Source organism: Orcinus orca, chromosome 16 (genome assembly GCF_937001465.1).
Source record: "Orcinus orca chromosome 16, mOrcOrc1.1, whole genome shotgun sequence".
NCBI lineage: Eukaryota > Metazoa > Chordata > Mammalia > Artiodactyla > Delphinidae > Orcinus > Orcinus orca.
Genome location: NC_064574.1, coordinates 84,436,688 through 84,455,121, shown reverse-complemented (window position 1 = coordinate 84,455,121; position 18,434 = coordinate 84,436,688). Strand labels below are relative to the sequence as shown.

General features: G+C 54.1%; 1 protein-coding gene across 5 annotated transcripts in view; it reads right to left on the bottom strand.

Moving 5' to 3' along the window:
• Nucleotides 1-18,434, bottom strand: part of RADIL (Rap associating with DIL domain) — a 97,906-nt gene that overhangs the window by 68,442 nt on the left and 11,030 nt on the right. Inside the window, exons 1-2 of one of the 5 annotated variants that reach the window (XM_049699947.1) lie at nucleotides 5,446-5,798; nucleotides 4,555-4,665 (exon numbers count right to left, since the gene is read on the bottom strand). The exons of 2 other annotated variants lie outside the window; for them this stretch is intronic. The gene's annotated coding sequence lies outside the window, so the exon portion shown is untranslated. 2 more of the 5 variants (XM_049699945.1, XM_049699946.1) reach the window with 2 other exon arrangements.

Below are 18,434 nucleotides of genomic sequence, written 5' to 3'. Positions count from 1 at the left end.
CCCTTCCAGAAGCAGTGGAGGCACGGCTGGAATGCATGTGTCCACCCACGGCGTCCAGCCTGGCTTTCGGGCACTGGCCAGGCCGGAGAGGCAGTCTTGCCGGGTAAATTAGAAAACAGCTCTGGGGCAACAAGGTGCGTCATAAAGTCATGACTCTCGTGTGCTTAATGCCCCAAAGGCGTAGGGTTCCAGACAGAGAGTTCGTCAGACCCCCACACACACCCAAAGCTCCGGGGGAGCAGGCGGGCAGAGTCCAAGGAAGATGTCCTGCTTCACAACGAGTTGGTGGAGGCTGAACACCGCCCATCTCCTGACTCTGTGCCCCACTTCCAGGCAGACAGACCGAAGAAGAAAGGGCCATTTTCTAGAAGGCTCTGGAAACAGTGGCCCAGGACCTGGTGAGAGCAGCTCTGGGCACCTGCCGTGGATGAATGTCAGCACTGAACTCCGCTACAGTCCTCTTTTCAGCTCTGACTCACTCGTGGTCACAGGCGTTGGGAGAGGCTTTCAGGAAGGGGAGGGGACTGCCCAGGGCGGGAAAAATGCCTAGGGAGCCCCCCAAAGAAAAGGAGCGACCCGACCCCGAGGGGCCCAACAGGGCAAGTGGCCCAGCCTCGACACTGACACTGAACTGGGCTCTTCCCGGCTGGCCCCTGGGCCTCGGTCACATCTGCGACGTCATCACTCCCACCAGGGCTGTCGTGAACGAAGGCTGAGCAGCAGACCCGCCCTTCAGTTCCTCTAGAACCAGCCACCTGACATCCTCGGCGAACCCTGCACGCTTCAAGATGCTCTGACGACTTCACGCACCAAAGGCCGGGTTCCGAACACGAAGGTCTGCCCCATGGTGGGGTGGGGGGCGGCACTCCTCCTGTGCCACGCAGAGCCTTTTACTGCGGACCAGCCTTCCGAAGCCTGAGCCTGCTGAGAACAGCCAAGTGTCCCAAGCAGAGGAGCACACGAGGGCCTCCGGGCTGGGGAGTAGAGCTACGAAGCAGTATCTCGACCGAGGCTGCTTCCCCTCCCCCGAGGAAAGTGCCCATGCCTCCCTGTCAGCCGCTGCGGAGCCCAGAGCAGGTTGCGGCTCCCCCCTCGGCCCCATCCAAGGCCCCGGCCAAACTTACAACAGAAGCGTTTCCAGTAGCCCTCACGTGACAGGCACACGGCTTTGGTTCGCACATCACATCAGCGGCTTCAAACCACGGCGCCTTCTGAACGTCACACAACCCGCCTCAGAAATTCCCAGCACGTGCCTCTGGCCACCACACGTTCTCGGCGGACCTGACTCACGTCAGGCACGGCCCCGGTGGTCCCGACCCAAACCCCCAGGGGCCCCCAGGGCAGCCCCTGCCACCAGGCAGCGTCTTGCTGCGAAACCTCTGCCTTTGGAGGTAATGCCGAGGGTAAATTTAAATACAATGTGGAAAACGGCGGAAACAGTAGAAAACCAGGTCTCAGCAGAAGCCCAACTCCCAGAAAAGTCACAAAGTAAACACGGGGATTCAAAAGGCCCTCAGATACAACGGAGAAGTAAAATGCTGTTTTGCACCCAGGGGTGAACCTTACAGGCTCTGTAAGGTCTGAAGCTTATACAATTCTGCTTTAATTAAAAAAGAAATAGAAAATTACAAATACGCAGCTGCTAGGTCCCCTCCCAGGGCCTTGGAAGAGAGCCCACTCCCTCCTTTTCTAGGGCAAAGTTAGCAGCATCACGAAAATGGGGTAGAAAATGTAGGACAGACGGTGACTCTCTCCCTTCCAGTAACTGCTTCATAAGCCCAAAGAAGTCCCAGTAAACACAGACCCTGATCTACTCGATCCGTTTTATCAGGAGGCTCTCTTCTCCTCACGGTCACTCCCTCTGTGGCCATCTTCAGAGAGGAACCACAGAGTGTGGTCATTGCTCATGTGTGCCCTTCCTCCACAATCACAAAACGCAGAGCACGGCCTCTCCGTCAAAATGGGCCAGATGCGTTTGTGCAAAGGGCAAGAGGAGTGCAGGAGTTTCCTACAGAGCGGAGCACACCCGGGGTCACCAGATCTGTTTTTTCGGAAGCATGACCTGCCGTTTCCTTTTCTGCTCAGTTCTCTCCTCTTTCACACAAATACTCGGAGAAACAGGGGCCCAAGGCTGCAGGTCGCTTGCTGTTGCTTCTCCTGGAGAATGTTTTTCTCTTGTTCTCAAGGAAGAGTCCGATTTCTGATGAAAACAAGCCCATGTCACAGCAGCGAGTGAGGCCACTGTGGGGCTGACCAAATGGGTGGAGGGACACGGCCATTCCAACACTGCAATGTGGGATCCATTAGAATTTCCACCAGGGCAGGAAGGGAAGAGGGTAGCTTCTCAGGCTCTGCTTTATCCCCACCGGCCATAAATCCTATCTTGACAACTCAAGTCAGAGTAACGCTTTTAAATACAAAAATAATTTAACCAGATTTAAATCTGACATGCTAGCCCCTTGAGAGGGGGCGGAATTTTTCTGCCAGCGGGATTAATGGCTGGCTCCTCTCTGGAATGAAGGAGAGGTGGCCTGTGCTAACGGGAGACACCTGTAACTAACCAGCGACACCTGTAATCACTGGTGGGCGGGGACTCAAAATTCTTTTCAGCAATTCAGATTAATCAAACACTTGACCAGGTGCTGGGAGCCCGAGTGTCTGGGTCTGCAGCCCCTCCCCAGCCCCAGCGACTGGCTCCCTAATGGGAAACAAGCCAGTTTCTTCTGAAGCGTTCCCCAGGAGCCCCAGCTCTGCATGTTTCCTTAGATGCACTACTTGTCGAGCGGCTGGAAGTGGTACAGAAATAGCTGGGAGACAATGCTTTCAGCTGGCACACGAGTGGGGAACGCGCTGCTGTGTGAACAGGAAAACCGGGGCAGGCTGTGGGCCGGGGGATGTCCCCCCAACCCTGGAGGGAAGGTACAGACGCCGGCGCCTTGTGCCCACCTGCAGACCTCTCTCCAAGGGGGCCAGAGAGACTGAGGCCCGGGGGACCCCGCCGTTGAGGTGCCAGGCTCCAGGGGTTGCAGGGGGGGTGGCCGCAGCTGACCCCCTGGAACCCGCAGGCTGGGCCGCCCTCGCCCATGTAGCCAGCCTGTGGGACCCGCCCCCCGAGGCCGCGCCCGGGTCCCCCCCACCAGGAGAGCCGCCTGTTTCCATGGCAACCGGACAAGCGGAGCCTGGGTGGCCGGAGAAATGCCCCGTGCGGGCCCAGCTGCCCCAGCGCGCGCCCGCGGCCTCCCCGCCCGGCCAGCCTCTGCGCCCCGGAGCCCCGTACGCCACGGAGCGACCCCCCGCCTCCGCTCCTCTCGCACCCCGCACTCACCTCCAACACAGCCCGCCGCCGCCGCCGCCGCCGCCGCGTTCCCGCGCGGCTCCCACACCCGCCGTCAGCTGGAGCCCTTGCTCCGGACCCGCGCATGGCGCGGCGCCTCCTGCCGGCAGCCCAACAGACCAGGCGGGCCCTCGGGGGGGCGGGACCTATGTGGGCGGTGCCTCGTGCTGGGCGGAGCCGGCGGCTGGAAGAGGAGAGCTCGGGCTCCTCCTGCGGCCACCCAATAAATGGAGCGGGGCCTTGGGGAGGGGCGGGGCCTCCGAGGGACTAGCTACAGGCCCAATGGACTTGGATGAGACCTCGAGGGGGCGGAGCCTCCGGGGATGGTTGGGGCGATACGAAAAGGGCTGGGCCCTGGCTCCTCCTGCGGCCACCCAACGGTCGTACACAAGGCTTGGGAGGGGCGGGGCCTAGAGGGGGCGGAGCTGATGAGGGGTAGGGCTGAGCGCCTGCACCACCAGCAGACCAATTAATGGGTGTGAGCGTGGCCTTGAAGGCAGGGAAGGGCGGGGTTGGCTGCGGGGAGGCGGGGCTGTGCGGCGCACCCCCTAAGCTTCAGCTCAAGGGGCGGGGCCTATGCAGGGGCGGGGCCAGTGCTAAGCTCCGGGGCCACGTGCCAGCCTCAGGCTGGGGGCGGGGACTGGCAAATTGTTTTGTCCCCACCTTCTAGTCCCTAGGCGGACAAGGCCAAGGAAAAGAGGAAGCAGGGTAAGGCAAGCGCTGATGAGAAGGGGGCGGTACAGAGCTGTGACATATATGAACATCCAAAACACAGAAAGAGGACAAGGGTGGCAGGCTCCATCTCCCTTACAATCTGTCCCCCACCCAGCAGCCAGAGTCTTAAATGACAAATCAGATCATGGCACTCTTCTGCTTAAAACGATGCAAAACGGGGCCAGGTCAGCTCCGGGGCTCTGGCCCAACGGCCCTCCTCGGGTAACTTGTTTTAAAAGAAGTTCGTGTCCTTAGAGCTCACTTTGGCACCGGTCGTCGGGCTGGGGTTTCGCCTTGGAGAAAGGCTTCTCACAGACAGCTCCCTTTGTCTGCTCATGGTCTAGACCTGGGGGATTCACGTGGCCTCGGATAAAAAGATGAATTCTTGAATTCTGACCCTGAGAGTAAATCTTTTTGTTGACAGTGGTTGGGGTATAAAGTTATATGGTAATGACCCCAAATTTGCGAAGGGGAAAGTGGGGAGGAGGGAACAGACATTTATTGACCGCCTACTGTATGCCAGACTCTATGCCAGGGGCTTCACGTTGGTCATCTCATCTAAAGCTCCCATCAACTCTTGTGAGGCAGACGTTGTTACACCCAGAGAGGTCAAACAGCTAGAGGTAAAGCCAAGAATTGAGCCTTGGACTGTGTGATTAAAAAACATCCTTTCAGGGCTTCCCTGGTGGCACAGTGGTTGAGAGTCCACCTGCCGATGCAGGGGACACGGGTTCGTGCCCCGGTCCGGGAAGATCCCACATGCCGCGGAGCGGCTGGGCCCGTGAGCCATGGCCGCTGAGCCTGTGCGTCCAGAGCCTGTGCTCCGCAGCGGGAGAGGCCACAACAGTGAGACGCCCGCGAACCGCAAAAAAAAAAAAAAAACCTTTCAGGACTCCCCATAAACATGTACAACCTACCCCACTCTGAACCCAAAGAGGCAAATATCAGAGCTGGAAGGAGAGCCTGGGTTTAAACCTGTGTTTTCCTCCTAAGGCATTCCTCACCATGATCCTGTCGCAAAGCCCACCCCTCCCAGCAACCCTCTTCAGCAGGGGTTGGCAAACTCCCACCTGTGGGCCAAATCTGAGCTGCTGTTTTTGTAAATAAAGTTTTATTGGAACACAGCCACACCCCTTTGTTTGTGTATTGTCTAAAACCGCTTTCGTGCAACAGAGACTTTACAGCCCCCAAAGCCTAAAATATTTAGTATCTGGCCCTTTACAGAAAAATTCACGGGCCCCCGCTCTTCAGGATCTAATGATGCCAACTATTTGCTATTGCTACGCCGTTTCACACATCTCTGTCTTTGCTCAGGCCACCCCCTCTGCCTTTTCCAAGGCTGCCATAACAAAATAGCACAGACTGGGGGCTTAAACGGTGGAAATTTATTTTCTCACGGTTCTGGAGGCTAGAAGTCCGAGATCAAGATGCCGGCAGGGTTGATTTCTTCTGAGGCCTCTCTCCTTGGCTTGTAGACGGTCAGCTTCTCCCTGCGTCCTCACACAGCCTTTCCTATGTGTGTGTCTGTGTCCTAATCTCCTCTTATAAGGACACCAGTCAGACTGGATTAGGGCCCACCCTAATGACCTCATTTTAACTTAATCACTTCTTTGAAGGCCCCATCTCCAAATACAGTCACATTCGGAGGTGCTGGGGGTTAGAGCGTCAATGTACGGATTTTAAGGAAACACAATTCAGCCCCTAACGCCAATCTTCATCACCTGGCTAATTTCTACTCATCCTTTAAGACTCAGATTAGGTGTTACTTATGTAGCTGCTCCCCTCCAAAGTGGCCCACAGTGATTCACACCTTCTAGTTTTCACACCTGGGTGTAGTCCCCTCCCAGGCTGAACAGGGCTAACCTGTGTAAACAGTAAGACGTTGCCAAAATGACAGTGTCATTATAAAAGACCTGGCTGGGCTTCCCTGGTGGTGCAATGGTTAAGAATCCGCCTGCCGAGGCAGAGGACACGGGTTCGAGGCGTGGTCCGGGAAGATCCCACATGCCCTGGAGCCACTAAGCCTGTGCGCCACGACTACTGAGCCTGCGCTCTAGAGCCCACGAGCCACAACTACTGAGCCCGCGTGCCAAAACTACTGAAGCCCGTGCACCTAGAGCCCATGCTCCGCAACAAGAGAAGCCACCGCAATGAGAAGCCTACTCACCGCAACAAAGAGTAGCCCCCGCTCGCTGTGACTAGAGAAAGCCCGCGCGCAGCAACGAAGACCTAATGCAGCCAAAAATAAAAATTAGTTAATTTTTTAAAAAAGACTTGGCTTCTGCCCTTCTTGGACCATCCCCTCTGGAGGGAGCTAGCCGCCACGTTGGGAGGACACTCAAGCAGCCCTAGAGAAGTCCACGTGGTGAGAAAACCAACGCCTCCCGCAAACAGATATCACCAACTTGCCGTCGGCGTGAGCCATCCTGGATGCAGGTCCCCCAGCCCCAGCAAAACCTTCAGAGGGCTGCAACCCTGACCAACATCCTGACTGCATCTAATGAGGGACCCTCAGCCAGGACCACCCAGCAAAGCTGCCTCCACATTCCCAACCCTCAGAAACTATGTGAGATGATAAATGTTTATTACTGATTTGCACCACTAAGTTTTGGGGCAATTTGTTATGCAGCGATAGATAAACGAACACCCCTTATCCAGAAAGGCCTCCCTGACCCCCAGACTTGGCTACATGCCCCTCCTCTGTGCTCCCACAGACTTTTATTTTTTACCTTTTTATTAACCAAGTCCACACTTTATCAAACCATGTTCCTTAAATGCAAATCAGATGTTGTTCCTGCTTGGCCTGGAGTCCTCTAATCGCTACCCTTCCTCCAGCTGGCCCCTGCGGACCACTCCACCTGCTCTCTCCCTCCACCACGGAGCCCCAGCACGACGAACTTCTGTTTTCGAACACATTAAGCTCGTTCCCTCCTCTGAAACCTTTCCCCTGCTGTGTCCTCTTCCCCAAATGCTTGTCCCGTTGTGTTGGCGTGGTGCCATTTTCCTCTCATTAAAACCCATCTCCACTATCATCTCCTGACCATTCTCATGGTGGCCACCCCTGTGGTCATTCTCTGTCTCATAACCTGTCTCGTTTAATTCACAGGCCTTTATCACTATTTTTGTGTGTGATATTTGTGTGTGATTTTTGTGTGTATTTAACACACACTAGGATTTCAGTTCTGTAAAGGCAGGCGCCTCGTCTCTCTACTGCTACGCTTGGCACCAAATAGGGGCTCCATAAATATTTGTTATAAGAATAAACAAAGGAATGAATAGATTTCCACCTATCTCAACCTCTCACCCCCTCCCTCAACTGGAAGCTTCTCAAGGGCAAGTACTGAATTTTATTCATCTTCGTGTTCCTGCACCTGCCCCACTGGCAGGTGAGCAAAACAAGTTTTTGAACTGTGAGGTTAAATATCTTTGGAAATCCGTGGGACAAAAATGGAGTGTTGAGCTGCCCTCTGTGGCCACCAGAGGGCGGCAGAGTCCTGGGACTCAATCTAGGAAAAAACCAAAGGAGCCCAAAGGAAAACCATCTGGTTAAGGTCAAAGGGCAGGTTCCCACGGGATGGCCGGTCCCGGGGCGGAGAGACTGGGATCTCGGAGGCCAGGAGAGAGGAAGGGAAGGAGGCAGCAGGCACAGGGAGGACGTTAGATCCCAGCCTTTCTTTCAGAGACTGTTACATCCGCATCCCTAGAAGGGGCTGGAAACAAGTGGTTTAACGCTCAGGTTTCATGCTCAGTGATGTCGGCACCACTACCCAGAATGCCAGTGCTTCGGGCCTGGTCATTCCCCGTAGGCTCATCTGGCAAAAGCTCTGCAAGTGTTATTTTTCGTCCCACATCCTCTGCTGAACAACTTCCAGTTGCCAGTGAGTACCTCCCGGCACTGGTAACGTGTGGGATGCCAGGACTTCAGAGTTGTATCGTTACCCACCCGGGTCCTTGGGCTCTTGAAGCAACAGGAATTGACAAGAGGCCCGACGAGGAGTTCAGGCCAGGCTGCCGCACAAGGGAGTGAAAGCAAGTAACGGTTGGGGGAGGGGCAGAGGGGCGGCCGAAGGGGCGGCTTAGGTGGGCTGCCCACGCCCTTGGTGGTGCAGGGAACGTGCCCTGCTTTTGCTCCAGGCGGCTCAGAAGTGGCAGTTGGTTTGTGGCCTTTTTGTATCTCATTGTTCCTAATTTGCCCCGTTTGCGCATGCCTGCAGTTATTTTTAGTCCCCTTTAGTGTCTTTGTATTCTGTTGCTTGAGGAGACCCTTGTCCAGGTGCCAGCCCTTCAGCAGAGGGTCCCAGCCTAGCTCAGTAGGGGGTGCCAGAGCTACAGAGTAATATATAGGGTGCCAGGACCACCCCATTAAAATAGATCACGATGTCAAGTTACTTTACCTTTTTTTTTTTTTTTTTTTTTTTGCGATACGCGGGCCCCTCACTGTTGCGGCCTCTCCCGTTGCAGAGCACAGGTTCCGGACGCGCAGGCTCTGCAGCCAGGGCTCACGGGCCCAGCCGCTCCGCGGCACGTGGGATCCTCCCGGACTGGGGCACGAACCCGTGTCCGCTGCATCGGCAGGCGGACTCTCAACCACTGCGCCACCAGGGAAGCCCAAGTTACTTTACCTTTTAATGCCAGGTCTGTTGTAAAGAACTTTGAATCACGTTTAATTAACTTAAAAATTTTAGGCTGGGTGGGATTTAAGAAATCATCTACCCCAGTGATTAGGAAACTTTTCACTTCTAGTTTCTAGTGCTCTTGGGACTGGGAGTATGTTGAAAAGTTACATTTCAAGCCATGTAGGTATCAGGATTAATTTCATTAGCCAAAAACATGACCATGTGATAAACACAAACTCACAGATACGGGCAAATGTGGCCTCAAGAAAACATACTGTGGAAGAACCAAGTGTCAGACCCTTGGTTGGGTCTGAGATTTCCACGAAAATTAATTTTTTTATTGTTTACTTGATTCGTGACCTGGAAGCATTTTTTTAGAAGGTACCATTTGGCTTATGATGTATGTTTGCAAAAACTAATTAAGACGGAGAAAATACTACATATTAACTTCTATTTTTAACTGAGACTTGAGAACACGTGGCCATTTTTCAAACTGGGGGCGAAAGAGCTTGGTCCAGCTGGACATATTTTTCTAGTACCCAAGGAAAGAAATGTGTGAGAGCCCCTGATGTAATCCACCGTCTGCACTGATGTGGAACAGAAGCCAGGAGAGGGCTAAGGGACTTGTCCAAGATCACAAAGTTTCATTACCAACAGATTATTCCTCCCTTGTAATATAGCACATTCAAAAACGTGGGCAAGCAGGAGAGTAGGGAGTTTTCACAGTGATTACTTCTGGGCCATGGAGCTTGTGGCAGATTGCAATTTCCAAAGATAGCCACGTCCACACACCCACAGCAGTACCTACCCCATCCCACACAGTCTTCTTACTCAGGACCCTCCTGAACCAGGTGGTGGGCAGGAGGTCTGCCTTCCCTCCCCGCGGTCTTGGCAGGATCTTTTTGGCTGTGTCCAACAACAGAACATGGCAGCATGGACGATGCAAACTTCCAAAGCTAGGTCATAAAAGACATTATGTCTCCTGCCTGCCTCGTTCTTGGGACCCAGCCACAATGTTGTAAGGAAGCCCAGGCCACGTGAGGGAGACGCTTGTGGGTGTGTATTAAGTATGTCTTTTCTTCCGATGCTTTGACATATGGGGCCTTTGGGACCATGGGGAGACTGCCCCTTGCAGAGTGGAGATAGTAAACCATCCCTAGAGCTAGTAAAAATTCACCTGTGAGCACACCTTGCATATGCAAATCAACCCACCTGGAGACCACACCTCCCCACCTTCTCTATTGGACTTTTATACTCTAGGCTAGTATTCCCTGTCCTCGTCACCCCAGTAAAAGTACCACACCAATAGGGACAGCGCCTACACCCCAGAGCCCACTGAAATGATTCAAACTAGCCAATACCAAGACTGCTTATACTGCCTCTCCCATTGCTTCCCAGGAAAACCACAATAAAGGCTCTGGCCCACATTTCCCCGCTCCCTCTGCCTCCTGACCCACCCTGCTGCTTCCCTGTGTGGCCCTGCCTGGTATCACAGGCCCCCTTCTCTTGGGAATCTGTGAGTAACAAACTGTCTTTTCAGTGGCAGTCATCTCCTGATCTTTTGGCCTCACTATACCTGAAAAATAATAAAATCTACGTTTTAAAGCAGGGTGTTTGGCCAAGCTCCCCAGTGAGGGCTGTAGTTGGCTCCCAGCATCAACCACCATGTGAGCGGATACACCTTCGGATGAGTCTCCTCTCCAGCTGAAGCCCAGATTCTGAATTCCTGACTGACAGAAGCCATGAGAGGCATTGATGATTATTTGTTGTTTTAAGACTGTATTTTAGGATAATTTATTGTACAGCAATAGACAGCTAATACAGGGTTTTTACTTTATACTTTTCTAAATATTCCAAGTTTTCTACAACGAACAGTGGCTGCTTTTATAAAAAGATCCGACCCATGTTATTTTTAAGAAGACAACTGGGCAAGCATGAGGCATCTTGAATTTTTATTTATTTAAGTTCTTTCTACTCCACTGGAGACAATCACATTCACCAGCAGGGTTATTCTTCTTAATACAAATGTTTATCAAATATCTTGTTAATACAAAAATGGCAAAATCTCACAAGCACAGAAAGGGTCCAATACCAGCAGGACAGTTTTTAAAAGTCATGCCACAAATGCCAATCTCAACACTGTAGACACGATAGGTGTATAAAAGTCAGTAGGAAAGACAATCAGAGCTCCTGTTCCCCCCTCAAGAAAGGCCTTAACAAGCAGCAGGACCTACACCTGCACAGAAGTAGGCAGATTCCTCTTGAAACCTGGTGGCAACAAGGCCCCAGAAGGACATTAAGAAGACGCCTTCACCTGCTGCCCCAGAGCTCAGCCCTCGGGAGCAAGACAGCCCAGCACCATGGGAGGAGGAAGATGCAACACCCAAGGACCACGACCTGGATCCCAGGCCCTGCCCCGCTGGACCACCCTGGGCAAATCACTTAGCCTCTCTGAGCAGTCTCAGTCTCCCCGTGTAATATGCAAACAGTAATTTCATCTTGCCAGGTTTTGCAGGGAGAAATATATGAGAACACGGATGAGAATGAGCACGTTTGTGATTGTGTGTATCTGACCTGTTAATTATGAAGAGGGGATGGAACACAGAAAAGTGTACATAGGGTGAAGGCTGCAGCTCACTGGTAAACCAGCTTCCAAAAACGTTAAGCTCTGGTGTGCAGCCTTTGCCGATTTCCACGGTGTAAATATTCCCACCCTGACCAGTCTCACACGAGCCACGGTTTAAGGACTTTCCAAGTTCCTGAATACCTAACATTCGGTCTCCAGGGCGCCACACGCATGTAAAGCACACCGGTGCCCTCTGTGACTTCTCACCTCCCACCGGCGGTTGACAGTGTCAAACAGGGTGGCGTCTGCAGCATCCCCTCCACCACCCGCACGCATCTCCCTCCCGTGCCACCAACCAGACCACCTGTAGGACAGACACACGCCCCCTCCCTCCTCCACAGCTCACACCTTACGCCAGGGTTGACTTTTCCTAACCTCCCAGATAATCCAGCTCTCTGGCGGCACCCAGGCAGGAGGTTCCTGGATGCCCAGACTCCCTCGGGGACAGGGACAGTGGCCAATTGTAGGAAATCATCAGCCCAGTGACAGCAGGAAGGTGGCGGCCAGGACTGGGCGGCCCGAGAGCAAGAAACAAATTTCACCTATCGTCTTCGTGTGGCCTAAAGAAAACGCGCTCAATATGAGGGAAAACTTTATGTCGAAAGGTCCTCATCACAGAGCTATGTTTATCACCTGAATTAAAAGCATGATTAGAGAAATTGTGGTGGGCTTCCCTGGTGGCGCAGTGGTTGAGAGTCCACCTGCCGATGCAGGGGACACGGGTTCGTGCCCCCGTCCGGGAGGATCCCACATGCTGCGAGCCACTGGGCCCATGAGCCATGGCCGCTGAGCCTGCGCGTCCGGAACCTGTGCTCCACAACGGGAGAGGCCACAACGGTGAGAGGCCCACGTACCGCAAAAAAAAAAAAAAAAAAAAGAAAAGAAAAGAAATTGTGGTACACCCGCTCAATGTAGACTTTAAAAATAATGTTTATAAAGGGCTTGAAATAATAAGAAAAAATACTCAGAAAGTTAAGACAAAAGGTAGGGTGTAAAGGTGTCTATAGCAAGAGAAGAAAACACCGAAGTTTAAAAGTACACATTGAGTGGAGAGAACAGAGAGAAACAGGTGAGTGGTTGGTTACCTGAGGCAGACACTGCCAACTATTTTCTACCTGTCTAGCATTTTCTGAAATTTTTATAGTAAGTGTATATTTTTTCCAAAGCTTTTATTGATACTTTATTTTAAATGTATTTATTTTTGGCTGCGTTGGGTCTTTGTTGCTGCGTGCGGGCTTTCTCTAGTTGCGGCGAGCAGGGGCTACTCCATCGCAGCGCACAGGCTTCTCATTTCAGTGGCTTCTCTTTGTTGCGGAGCACGGGCTCTAGGTGCATGGGCTTCAGTAGTTGTGGTTCACAGGCTCTAGAGCGCAGGCTCAGTAGTTGTGGCGCACGGGCTTAGCTGCTCCACGGCATGTGGGATCTTCCCGGACCAGGGCTCGAACCTGTGTCCCCTGCACTGGCAGGCGGATTCTTAACCACTGCACCACCAGGGAAGTTCAGTAAGCATATATTTTTATAATGAAAACATCTTTAAGGAAACAACCCCCTTCCAAGTCACTTGGGTATGTACTCCCGCAAATGAGTCTCAGGGTCCCTCCTCGAGGCCACCCTGACATGTGGAGACCTTGTCTGTTTCACCGGGGTCCTGTCTCCTCCACCCTGGGCGCTGCAGACCCACTCAGGGCAGAGGCAAAGCTCGCTACAAACTTGAGTTGGAAAAACTAGCCCGAGAGCCTCCCGGGAGCGCTCCGAGGTATCTTCCGATGTGCAGAGACACCGAGAGTAAAGGCCAGGGCGGTCAGTGTCCCCGCGGACCCTGGTAGTGAACTTGCCTCTTCCGGCCCCAGATGTAAAGGGACCTAGACTACAGGAGGCTCCCTCGCCCAGCCTTCCCAGCCTCAGGGAGGAGGAGGTGGGCCCCAAGCCCGACCAAGCTCAAAGTCGCCCGTTCCTCCCAAGCACGTGTCTGCGCACCTACTAAGCGCTGGGTGCTCTGCTGGGCACTGGGCATTGCCAACAGTCGACGGCCACAGGGCCTGCCCTCAACATCGAGAGGGCACCCCAGACCACCGCTCACACCCCTCCTGCCTCTCTGTCCTGCCCACATCTCTAGGTTCAGCTAAAATGGGCTAAAATTAGATAGCATTGGTCTATGATAAGGACCGCTGACAGAGCGTCTCCAGATGTAAAGCAAAGGGGACAACTCCGGATCCAGCCCTGGTTCTTTTTTTTTTTTTTTTTTTTTGTGGTACGCGGGCCTCTCACTGCCGTGGCTTCTCCCGTTGCGGAGCACAGGCTCTGGACGCGCAGGCTCAGCGGCCATGGCTCACGGGCCCAGCCACTCCGCGGCATGTGGGATCTTCCCGGACCGGGGCACGAACCCGTGTCCCCTGCCTCGGCAGGCGGACTCTCAACCACTGCGCCACCACGGAAGCCCTTAGCCCTGGTTCCTAACCACGTTTAGTCTGGGCCCACGGGCCCCCCAAGACCCTTCCAGGGGGTTCCCAAGTCAACCTGTTTTCATCACGATCCTACGACATTATTTGCCCCTTTCCCACCCATGCTTTCACGCAAAGCTCTCCAGAGGCTACGGGATGGGTGATGTCAGAAGCCACAGAACCAAACGCAAAAGCGGACGGGAGACTCGGGGGCCCTCCGTTAAGCCAGACGTTCAAGAGATTTGCAAAAACACAAATGATGCCACTCTTCCCCCTAAATCTTCTTGTGTTTGGAAACAATACCGTTATCTTTAATAGAAAAATGTTACTTATGTTAACGTGTAATGAGTTTATGAATTAATAGGCATTTTAGAATACTGTCGGGTTTAATTTCTCATCCTGTATGATGAATGTTCATAGATAGAGCCCATAAACAAAAGTTCTTTGGTGTCCTCAGTGGTTTTTAAGAGTTCAAAGGGGTTCCAAGCCCAAACAGTTTGAGAACCACTGATCTACCAGCATTATCCAATAGAACTTTCGGCCACGATGGAAATGATCTATGGCTAGGCTGTCCAAAAAGGTAGCCACTGGCCCCGTGGGGCTACTGAGTACTTCTGATGCGGGTAGTTAATTGACTTAAAGAGCCACCTGCATTTAACAGCTACCATCCCGGACAGCATTGCTGTTGACGATGCCTCTTATTTCTCTGTCCATTCGGGATTCTTTATTTCTACTTTCCCTTCACAAGTTACTTAACCTCTCTGAGCCACAGTCTCCAAATCAGTAAAATGGGCTCATACCTGCCTCTCAGAGTGACAGTAAAGACCATGGAAATCACACAGGACTTGGGACTGAGCTAGGAAAAATCAGTGACAGGGCCCAGTTTAAGGAATGGCCTTGTGTATAAACGCAGGCTGCTGGGAGGGTTAACGTGAAACCACATGAAAAAGAGACAGCGAAAAGCAAGAGCACTGGTTAGGTCCCCAGCCCCTGGACACGAGTTCTGTCTCCTGGAGAACCTCACCACTAACAAGCAGGGCCGGGCCTCAGAGAAGATGAGCTCCAGAGCAGGGCTTCTGGAACCAGTGTCCAAACCACCCGGGAGTTTGCTGGAAGTTCAGGCTCCAGAGTTCCAACTGCCCTTCCACCATGACCCGCTGGCTCAGCATTCCGGGGAGTGGGTGGGGATCTGGGGTCTGCAGTTTAGCATCTCCCTGGGTGGTTTTCTGGCCAAACCCTAGGGCTGAGAACAGCTGCTCTGACTTCTTCCAGCAAGGACGTGGCCTTGGCCCCGCAGTTGACAGGACAGAGTGGTTCCACACACCAATCGCAAGCTCCATTTTACAGATGAGGAAACTGAGGCACAGAGAATGAGGACCGGCCGGGGGCCTTGCACGCAGGCCAGTGTAGGGCTGGACTGGCTCCAGATTCCTGAGACAAAACTTCTGTGTGTCTCGGTGACAGGCCTGACCCCAGGTTCCTTCCGAGCTGCATCCCTGGCCAGCCTCCGAGAGGAACACCACCGGGAAGCAGGGGGTAGTGGTGTGCTGGGCCTGGCTTGTACGCATCTTCAGGAACGTCACTCCGGTAGGGTGAAACGGGCCATTGTGGGGGAAGGGGGGTTGGTATTTACACCATGGAAATTGGCTGCAGGCCAGGGTGTGGGGTTTTTTTTGTTTTTAATTATTGTTAAAAATTTTGAGCGTGGCTTTCCTCCCTGGAGGAAAGACTTGGGGGTAGTGGGTTTCCTTGGAAGCAGGAGATCTGCTCAAGGGACGTGACGGTTGGGGGTTAGAGAGTCCTGGCTTCAAAGCTTCGCTCTGCCGGTTCGAAGCCGGGTGCCCTTGGGAAAGTCGCCAAACCTCCCTGTGCTTTGGTTTCCTGCTTTGTAAGACCAGCCAGTAATCCTCGCCTCACGGGGTGGGAGTGAGGGTGCATGTCCGTCAGTGGAGAGAGCATCTCTAAAGCCACTGGCACAGAGACCGGCCCCCGGGAGGAGCGCCCTGCAGGTAAGCCCCCGCCTCCCTCAGCTTCCTGCTCCTCCCGTGAGTACACCTGAGCAGGTGTGCACATGTGGAAGTGGCTGCTGGGGTTTCCACGGGCACCTTCCGGACCCCACAGACCCCGCGATGCTATTCCCAGAGCCTACATCTCAGCATCTGGTTACACAGTACGTGGCAGCAAATTTGACAGGTGCCTTTCTGACCAGGTCTCTAGACCCATCTCCCAGCCTCTGAGCTCCACCTGCCCCTCTGAGCACCCGTGGTGCCTGAAGTCAGCGTGGGTCTGTGGGCTGCCTGAGCAGCCCCTCCGCGTGTTCCCCATGGAGGCCCGGGCCCCAGTGCCGGCGCTCAGGCAGAGCTGCAGGAAAACATTCAGAACACTCTGGCTTTGGCAGACAGGTCTGGAAAAGAGCTGGCTAAGCTGAAGCCCAGGACTGCCACCTCCTAAGTCACCCCACTGTGCGGGGTACCGCAGAGCTCCAGATCCAGGCCCACCTGCAAGTCCCATCTCTGTCCCCCTCCCCGCCAGGGCTTTCCTAGGGTTCTTTCCCAGCCTGAGCCCGAGGCTGATGGAAAGGAGGATGCTCAGCCCTGTTCCCAGCATACGTTCAATTTCCAATCAAGACAGAAAGGCAGCTCTGGTCTATGATATTGATTTCAATCCCTCCCTGGCCTGAGGGGCTGGTGGCCCTAGGGACAGCCCGGAGCAAGTCCTGCTCTGGGCCTTTCAGGGAAACCCTGCCGGCTGGGGACCAGGCCTCCACCAGCAAGCGCGCCTGCTCTGGTTTGTCCCGACCATGGCCAACGGATTAACTAAGCAGGTGGTCAACTGCAGGCCTGGCCGCCAGCACGGGGTGCCATGGACGTGTGCTGTTGAAATGGGAGCCTCTCCCCACCCACTTCACCTCCAGCCTCCGCATCAGCTCCCACCCCTCATTGCGCCCCGGCAGTGCCCAGCTCAGGAGCACTTGCCAAAGTGCCTGGAATGTCAAACAGGCCAGTCCGCTGCCAACTGCTCCCCTGGCTCCTTGGGGCAAAACAGCCACCATGCTGGGTCGTCCTGGCACATGACAGCTTCAAGGAAGAGGGAGCTGGCGGGCATCTGAATTTCCAGTGTCGTGACCTCTCCACTCCACATGCCCAGGGCACAGCCTAGAATGCTCCTGGGACAGGGCCTTACCTAAGAAGAGACGGGCCTAAGGAACGTCTTTTCCTTTCCTGCAATGTTCGTGATATATCTGGAGGAGGTCCAGGGTCTAGGCTTGGATTAAATGGAATCCTGGGAAATTCACTCTCAGAATGATGCTGGGGAAGAGAGACAGTTCATGGGAAGCAGGTCCTGAATTGGAATGGGGGTGGGGGAGTGTGGTCAAGGCCGCACAGAATACCCAGAATACTCTCCAGTGTCCTCACCAGCCTGTCCACAGTCAGAAATTCCACCATTAGTGATTCATTCCTTTGGGTAGCACAGGCTCCGTCCCCTCATTATCATTAGCAGGGGTTGCCTTCCAACCAAGGGAGCTAATTAGGACACCAGGCCTGATGTTTTACAGTCATTATCTTGCTGAATCTTCAAGCAACCCTGCAAGGTGTAGCCTTATCACACCCATCTTACAGCAGAGGACACTGAGGCCCAGAGAGGTTAAGGAATTGGCCCAAGCCCTCAGCAAGGGGGCGATGCCGCAATTGGTCCCAAGTCTAGCAAGACGCAGTCCCTCCCTCCAGGAGCTCCTGGGTTGGGTGGCAGGTGCAAGTACCCGGGTGACAAAGGACAGGGCTCCGAGCGTGGGCAGGTGAGCCCAGGGGCTTTGGGGAAGCAGAGGAGGGAGCCCCTAAGTCAGAGGAAGGTCGGAAGTTCTTCAGTGCTGATGCCCGAGTAGGGCTTTGAAGGATGTGTAGGAGTGAGTTGGGTGAATGACGGGTGAACAGAGTCCCCATCAGAGGAAGCGGCACCCCAAAAGGTGTGGGAGATAACAGGGCAGGCTGTCTAGGGGAAAATGAAAGACCCAACACCCAGGAGGAGGAACAATGAGACGCAGGTATCAGAGGAGTTCAGCGGGGGCTGGGGGGCCAGTAAAGGGAGCCCGGGTCAGTGTCCCAAGCACCCAGCATTGGCCCTGTCACAGGGCTTTGGTCCCCATCAACCCCTTGATGACGGGACTGTCATCTCGGCCTGCCATGGTGCCACGCTTTGGGAGCTTTCCTAAACAGCATCCCAGGACCCACGTGACCCCTCCCCACCTCAGGCGCAGGCAGAGGTCAGGTCACAGTGTCCCTGCCCCCAGCCAGGGGCAAGCCTTGCCCTCCAGCCTGCCCTTCCCCCGCAAAGCTTCCCCTCCCCGCCCAACTCCAACCCTGACCCCAAATGATGGGAAGTACTTGGTGGGCTCCACAGGGCAGGTGTGCAGAACAGAGGCAGCTTCCAGGGTCTGGGAGTGTCAGTGTAGACACACACACACACACACACACACGCACGCACGCACGCACGCACACGGGCAAGAGGACAGAACATCCCCAAGGCATCTCCCAGCTCAGAACCTGCCTGCCTGAGGAGTGTGTCGGACGATTTAATACCGGCTTGGATGTGGGATTCCAGCTGCCGGAGTCCTGAAATACCCTGGAATGTACGAGAACTAAGCATAAGGCATCTTGTCTTTGCCCACTTGACTCTGGTTGGGAGTCGTAGGATGAAGCCTGTAG